This window comes from Centruroides sculpturatus, unplaced genomic scaffold (genome assembly GCF_000671375.1).
Source record: "Centruroides sculpturatus isolate CEXI.00-Female unplaced genomic scaffold, Cexi_2.0 scaffold1087, whole genome shotgun sequence".
NCBI lineage: Eukaryota > Metazoa > Arthropoda > Arachnida > Scorpiones > Buthidae > Centruroides > Centruroides sculpturatus.
Window position 1 is genome coordinate 291,254 of NW_019385731.1, and position 8,128 is coordinate 299,381.

The 8,128-nt window shown below is 29.1% G+C and overlaps 1 long non-coding RNA gene across 1 annotated transcript; it reads right to left on the reverse strand.

Moving 5' to 3' along the window:
• Positions 1 to 4,413: 4,413 nt before the first annotated feature.
• Positions 4,414 to 6,380, reverse strand: LOC111641621. The gene is made up of 3 exons (XR_002759440.1): positions 6,236 to 6,380; positions 4,748 to 4,817; positions 4,414 to 4,652 (listed from the first exon to the last, which is right to left on the reverse strand). It is a non-coding gene; the product is annotated as an uncharacterized LOC111641621 (long non-coding RNA).
• Between the last annotated feature and the right edge of the window lie 1,748 nt (positions 6,381 to 8,128).

An 8,128-nucleotide genomic window follows, 5' to 3' on the forward strand; every position in this document is an offset into this window, starting at 1 on the left:
GAATATAATTTAAATAAAAGATATATATATATATTAATAGAAGTTGAATCAACTATAGTATTACTTACCACCTAAGCCAATCCATTTGTACTGATCACTGTACAATGCACAAAGAGTGAAACATACAAATATCAAACAAGTTGTTAAAAATGCTGTTGGGATTATTGCAGGATTCACAACAATGGCAACATCAAGAAGTGGACCAAGACCTAAGCCTAAAACAAAATAAATTTTTTAAATGTTTGAATCCAATTATTTTAACATTTCATATTACAGTCTAAGTAAACTGATTTAAAATTAAAGAATAAGACAGGGATAAATGATGTAAAATTATCATCATTAATTAATTAAATTCAAAAATTCTTTATCAAACCACAAAAATTTTAATTAATAGATATCATTTTTTTGGAGTTTATGTTAAAAATGCATATTATCTTTAGATAAGGTATACAGTTAAGACAATTTTGTATATTGGTATATAAATATCTCAATTTACCATATAAATTATCCTCACAAAAGTACAGGATATTTTCATTGGATGGTCAAGCCAAATGCATCACCTCAAATGATGTGATGCATTTGATTTCATGATGGATGATTTTTAAGTGGCAGACAGCCAAGGCATCCAAGATCATGCAGTTTTCGTCATGTAGTATTGATACGGGCACGATATATTTTTAAAAAACATCAAAATCCTGTTTCTTTTACATTAACTTGAATAACTTATTTAAAAATTAAAAATCAGAACTTTATATGGAAAAATTACATTGCCAGAAATATAGAGAACTTAAAATTTAGGAGAAAAACATTTTCTTTATTAGTAAATTTTTTCAGATGAACTTTAGATATGAAAAAGTTGTATTCTATAGATTTTTTGCCATAATAAACATTTTTTTAAACTATAATCAAAAATATGTATTTATGTTTACATTTGGCTGATAAGTGATAAATGATACAAATTTTTATTGAAGGTTAGTTGCAAGTTGCAATTTTGCACAATAAAGTCACTTGATGTTCCTAATTTCAAGGTAAATTTAGTAATTATCTGTATTGAAGTCACAAACAAAATAAGTTGAAAATAAAAAATAGTGTAGTAAATTTCAAAGGCTAATTTATCTCATATTACAAGATTGAATTTTATAACTGATTTAATTTAAAATATTTAAAAGATTAGGTGTAATATTTTATGATTACTTCTAAATTTATAAACACAATTTCTTATAAAATCACTTTTAAAATTAAAAAATCACCTTCATGGAATGAAAGACAACACAAATGCAACTGTTAGAGTAACAATGTTGTTGATTTTTGGCTATCAGGTTGACATACATACAGGGTCATTGAAAAAAGAGTCTGTGATTAGGATTCAATTTGAAAAAATCAGACCTATAAATTCCCACTGTCATCCATCCATCTTTCCTTAATCTCAAGAACACAGATTAATGAAAGTCAAGACCAGATATGAAAATTGAGGCATCCTGTCCCTAAGGTTAACTATATATGAACTTCTGATGCAAACTGGAAGTCATGTTATTTCAATTCAAAACGTTTTCCCCATAAGCAGTTAACAGATGACTGGCACGACTCTATTGTTAAAGGAAAAGTATGATGTACAGGGGCATGCCACTATTAATTTGAGGTGGAAAGCATATATTTTAAATTAAATTAATTAAAAATATGATTAAAAATTTCAGCCCAGCATTGTGATAATGTCACAATAAATAATTACTCATTTCAATGTGAAATACCTTGGGTAATAATCAACCAATCTCTGACTGCTGCATTAAATTGTGTAAAAACAAAGGTTTCCATTTTAAATGTGTGCTATATATACTCATGCAGCATGTGCTACCCCATTACAATTGCATTATTTGAAACCACAATGTTAAGTTCCCTGATCACTGGATTTGAGCAGCAGTGTCCTATTTCCTAGTCAGCAAGAAGCACAATCTGACCCCTCTAGATTTTTTTTTATTTTGAGAGTCTATTAAGAAGATACCTTCTCTATGTAGACTTCATGATCTACAACACTTGAGACAGGATCAGTGCTGCTATAGTAACTGTCTCTCCTGAAATGAGTGTAAATATATAGGTAAAGACTGACTATTTGTTTAGGTGTTTGTCAAGTAACAAGGAGTGCTCACATTAAAACATACTACAAAAAGTACAAAGAAACTTTTTCTGTATCATATATAATAAAGTGCTTTGTTTTTAATTAAATGTGTTGTTATTTAATCATGAAATCCCAGACACCTTTTCTGATGACCTTGTATAAATGAACAATTATTGGTAACTAATAGATGATAAAAATTAATATCAATTGTCACAATATATACAGATCTATCATTTAAAATGCAAACAAAACATATAAAAAGATACAATTATTTAGTTTTCTTTTAAAATATTGAAATATATAAATACATAAAAGTAATAATATAATTTTATTAATACAGGTGATGCTCAGTTTACATAACAGTTATACAAAATATTATTACGAAAATGAAACTTTCACAGGNAGTCATTGTTTAATAAACACGTCTATGTAAATATGCGGTGTTGACTTTGCTCAATTAATTATTAACAGTTAGTGTGAGTGTCGGTAATATGCTGTAAATCAAAAATAAAACTAAAAAAAAGGAAGCAAAAATAATATATAAATACATATATATATTATGAATTGTTTCTGCACTTAGTGCTTATAATATATTTGATTCCTAAAGGAAATAAATGTATATTAATTATATTACTGTTACGGTTTTTTGTTGAAGAGATTGCATGTGTTTAATTATAATTAAAGATGTGGAAGGTCAAATTTCCACTTAGCAATTTTAAAAACATGGAAGTGTGTTGCAAAAGTTGCTCATCTGTGAAATAAATTAATTATTTAATAAATTTAAAGACAATTATATACATAATTATTTTTTTATTGTTTGATGTTAAAGAGGAAACACTGATTTTGTCAAAATGGTCTGGTTGCGGTTCCTATGCTGATGTATGGTAATGAGACGCAAGTGTGGCAGATTGCTGCATGCGAGATATTTGAGGCAAGTGTGTGGCGTGATGAGGATGGAATGAGCAAGGAATATGGTGAGCAAATCTGCTTTATGGTGATTTGGCTGTGTTGATAGAACAAATGGAAGAGGAATTACTCAAAACGAGTATATGGTATTTGAAAAGAGCAAAATTGAAGGCAACCGAGGTAATCCTGACTGGAACAGTCAACAAGCATTTGGAATGGAAGATTATGAGCACAAGAGGTGTACAGAAATGGAGGTGTTTAGAGGAATTTGGTGAACAAGCAAGAGATAGCACGAATAAGTGCAATTATTTGTTTATTGGGAATGGGAACAAAATATGTACTGTATGAACTTATGTATGTAGTTCATACTTTTAACATGCTGCACTACAAAATAATTGCAGCATATGTCAATTTGCAACAACAAGAGATTTATATCAAATATTTGAGAGATAATTGAATTTGTACAAAATATGGTATAGGCAGGATAAGCCTTGTCACCTTAGGCATTACAAAAAAAGCTGCTACACCCTAACAATGTAATATAAAACTGAAGTTAATCTGATACCACTATAAATATATATTTTTTAATCACACAGCCACTGTCACTTATAAGATGCAATGCAGCATATGTGCAAGACAGAGAAGTAGGCAAGTAATAAAATATAGTTAACAGATCAAGAAGACTTCATTTGTAAGCCATAGTATAATTTTATTTCATTCTGCTGCTGTTTCGTTTCCACAGACCGCTATCTACCAAGAGAATGATTTATCTATGGAGAACATGGATGTTTCATTACAAGAAGCTGATAAAAACAAAGTGCAAAGTTCATAAAATTGCATCTAAATGGCTAAATTTGAAAAGAAAACTTAGTTTTCAAAAAAATTTAATACAATTGGGCCAAATAAGTTTTTAGATTTAATGTTCCAAACTTAGGTTATGTCTTCCACACTGCAATGTCTTATAAGACAATCAAATATAGTAGCGAGGTTGAGGCCGTGAAAACATGTACATCAGATGTTCAGCTCTGCTTTCCTGTAAGCCTAGAAGTTTGACGATGGTGTTTGGAATGTCGAGCGTGATTCCACTGACTATCTTCTAGGCTTACAGGAAAATGGAGCTGAACATCTGATGTACACGTTTTCGTGTTTAAAACTTTGGCCTCAATCTCACCAATAACTATCAGGAGTAATCTTCACTTGAATTATGAATGGTGACAATGACTATTATTTTTAATTGGCATCAAATTGCAGTGTTGAGGCAAAATATATTTACATCATATAAGAAATCCTGCTCTGGCAAGCAATCAATATTAAAAAGAATTAGACAAATGTGCATTGAGATTCCTGCCCAAGGAAAAACGTTTTGGTAGAAATGAGTGAGTCTATACCTTACATCCAAAGTCAAAAGTTTATTGGTTAATTCTATTCTGATAAAATACAAATTGGTAGAGACAAATTTTACTTTTTATCTTAAATCCCAAAAAACAGAACTTTTCAATTAACAAAATTACATCTATCAAGAACATCAAATACCAATGTATCAATTTTGTCACCAATAGTAGATGAGCAAATTAAAAATTTTGGAAAGTTATTGCAACTGCTTCTAATCCTTCTTTCTCCTGCTGCTCTGCTCCTGAAAGAGGGAGAAAAAAAGGTAAGTTATGAATTAATAAGCAACAGTAAATGAAAAATATGAATAAGTAAACTATAAACTAATGTATAGCTTACCTTATCCATCAAGATTACTACCAGGAAACGGAACACATCTACGAAATCTATGAAGAACAACACGGAATGCCTAGAATAAACAAACATGGTATTTCACTTAATTTACATTTAACAATCAATAACATTAGATACAATTAAATTTGATTTACATAAAAAATAAGAATATAAATTTAATACATGGCCAAAAAAATCATTTAAAATAATCTTAGAAATATCAGTTTGGAACAGCATTCCTTTTTCTGACCATCACCTTTAATAAAAGTTTATGATTTTCTTTAGTCGCTTTCATCTTGCAAGTGAATCTTGGCCAACTGTATTGCCCTTGTACAACTTTATGATATTTGTGATACTACTTCATTTACATTTTTTCCATAAAATTGTAAGCAATTAAAACCTCTTGTTATCCAGCATCTTTTTATTTTATTGATTGTAAATGTATCTGCTAATAAATGTAATCTTGTTTACTATATAAAAGACCAATGTTATTAATCACATGTTCCTCATAAACTACATGACTAATTATGATCAATTTTCTTTAAACAATGTTTTAATACAGTAGAGCATCAATTAACCGTCACCTTGGTTAACCGACCGCATTCTAGTCGGCAAATTCAAATGTCTGCTAGTGATTTGGCTATGTCTTGGCTACTTAAATATTATTTTTACGTGTTTTAGCTGGCAACACTGGATCGACCATGAAAGGGAGCCAGTATTTAAACGAGGCTTAATTTTCAAATTTTTAACGATACAATAGCAACGATTATTATTTTTAAAAAAATTTGATAGGCTTAACATGGTGGAAAATTCAACACAAAATAGGTTAATAGCAATATACTAATTACATGGGATATAATAATATATTACACTAATAATGGATTTTTTCATACTTTTCGGTTATCCGACTTTTCAATTATCCGACCAACCCCTGTCCCCAATTGAGTCGGATAATCGATGCTCTACTGTATTTATATTTTTGTTGTTCATAATTTCATTAAAACACTTGCAGGGACACTTCCCTGGAGTTCTATATCATACTTCAATTTGTGTTTCATTATTTAGTAATAGAGAATTTTATGAATTGGGAGTCAATATAACAATTTAAATTGCAACTTTAAATTTATTTGAATCCAGAAAATGTTTTTAGACTGATTAAATGGTGCTCTGACTGGAACTTTTTATGTTACTATATAAGTGTAATTTACCTCTACTCATTAAATGAGCAATTCATTCAACTTGCTAAGTAACTACATTAACAAAACATCTTTAGTACTTTTGGAATGAAAAAAGTGTGCAAGAGCTGTTGACTCACCCTGTATATTGTTCAAAAATATTCAAATCTAACTGAAATGTTTCTAGGATTTTAAAGTCTAATTTATAAACAATATTTCCTAAAATATAAGCCTATTACGAAAATCTTATTCATAAATCTATCAAATTAAAAAAAAACTAACATTTAGTATCTATAAAATGAAATGTTGTTATACATACCAAATGAAGTCCTCTTCACCTCTGCGAAATTTCTCAACCACCACTTGAGTGTCATACAAAATAAAGGCGCACATCACTGCGAGTCCCAAATAGATGTAAATCTGCAAGTCAATTACTCATTTTAAAATATGAGAATTTTAATTTAAAAATATCTATAATAAATAACTTTATCCCAATTAAACAAACAAATTTAACAACTAGTGGAATATCTCTAAGTATCATACCTATATATATAAAAATGAGTGTGAGTGAGTGTGTGTGCGTGTCCTTCAAGCATTACCACGCCGTTTATCCGATTGCCATGAAACTTTGAGAAGTTGTTTAATATACTCTGTGTCCGGCATAGTACATTTATCCTACGACATATGGCATGATCCTACAACAGAGGTATACGAGCATTTCATCGTGAGATCAATGGATTTCAAATTGTGAAGACCATTTCCCCCTTCAAAAAATATCTCTATATATGCATTTGTGAACTGTTATTTACGATATCTGTAATAATTTTTGTTTAATCACTTTATTTCAACTATTTTTTGCTAATTATGTATTCACTTGAACTTTGTTAAAACCTTAACTGTATCCCGAACAACAACCGAAGTTGTAGGAGGAAATTCACCTATTTTACTGATCTAGGGATCCCCTTTTCCAAATTTTAATATCGACTTAAAATAATTTAAAAAGACAAATTACAATAAAACGGTTTATTATCCAACTATCAGAAATTTCACAACACGCCAAGGAAGAGAGAAAGGAGCAATTAAATAATTAAAATTATAAAGGATTAAAATATATATATAAAAATGGGGAATATCGCACTTCTGACAATCGCTGCAAGTGTGTGGGCTAAATTTGGAGAATCCGTGCTTCTCGCATGGCCAACTGTATGTGGCCATCTCACGCCTCGGAAAACCTTCTGATTTGTGTGTGTACACACCAGACGGAAAAACAAAAAATATCGTGAATCCACAAGCACTCCAATACATAAATGGAATTGTAACGACACTTTGAAATGTTTTCCCGATGAAAATGAATAATAATAAGTTTCAATAAAAAGGATAAAATGTAAATTGAATTTTATAATGAGTTTGCTTGAATTTCCTTTCTTCTGAAATCGCAGCAATGCACAACAGGTAAGCTAATCTTAAATATTTAACACACTTTAGAAATCAAAATACATTTATATTTGGAAAAACTCTAAATACCAAACTAAATTTCATTCATTTAAACTATTCACAAATGCTCAGTTTTTCCAATATGCAGTAATTTTAAACTAACATACAGCCACAAAAGTTATACCCACAGGTTATAAGTAGAATTTTGCAAACTGATATGATTTTGATTAACAGCTTTGTCATGTAGCATAATTAGCTGAAATAATATAAAAATGAACCAAAAAAAAATCTTTTTTACAAGAAAATATTCATTCGGATTTTGATAAATTTCAATTTAAAAAATTTTTTTTTTATTTTAGATTTAAAAACCAATTTCCCCTAAACAAACTAAAGTATCTCAAAACATTAATTATGGTATATTATCAAAAACAATATCATGATTATAAATTATTAATTGGCCAGTTTAAAATTATAACAATTTTTCCATTTTTCATTTCATAAATAACAGCAATCAAATCAGTTGAAAGATTTATTATGAAATATAGTACTGTATAATAAAATTGCAATTGATATTTTGTTTTATATGGACAGTATTGTCTTTAAATGTCATTGTTAAAGAAACAATAATGCTAAATGGAGATTCTTGGTATCAATGTTTATGTTAACTTCAATTAATACAACATAATCACGAATAAAATTCAGTATTGCAAAAATAAGAAAATGCTTATTTTACATCAGAAACACTTGCTGATGAAAGAATAGAGAGAGGATAGAGATT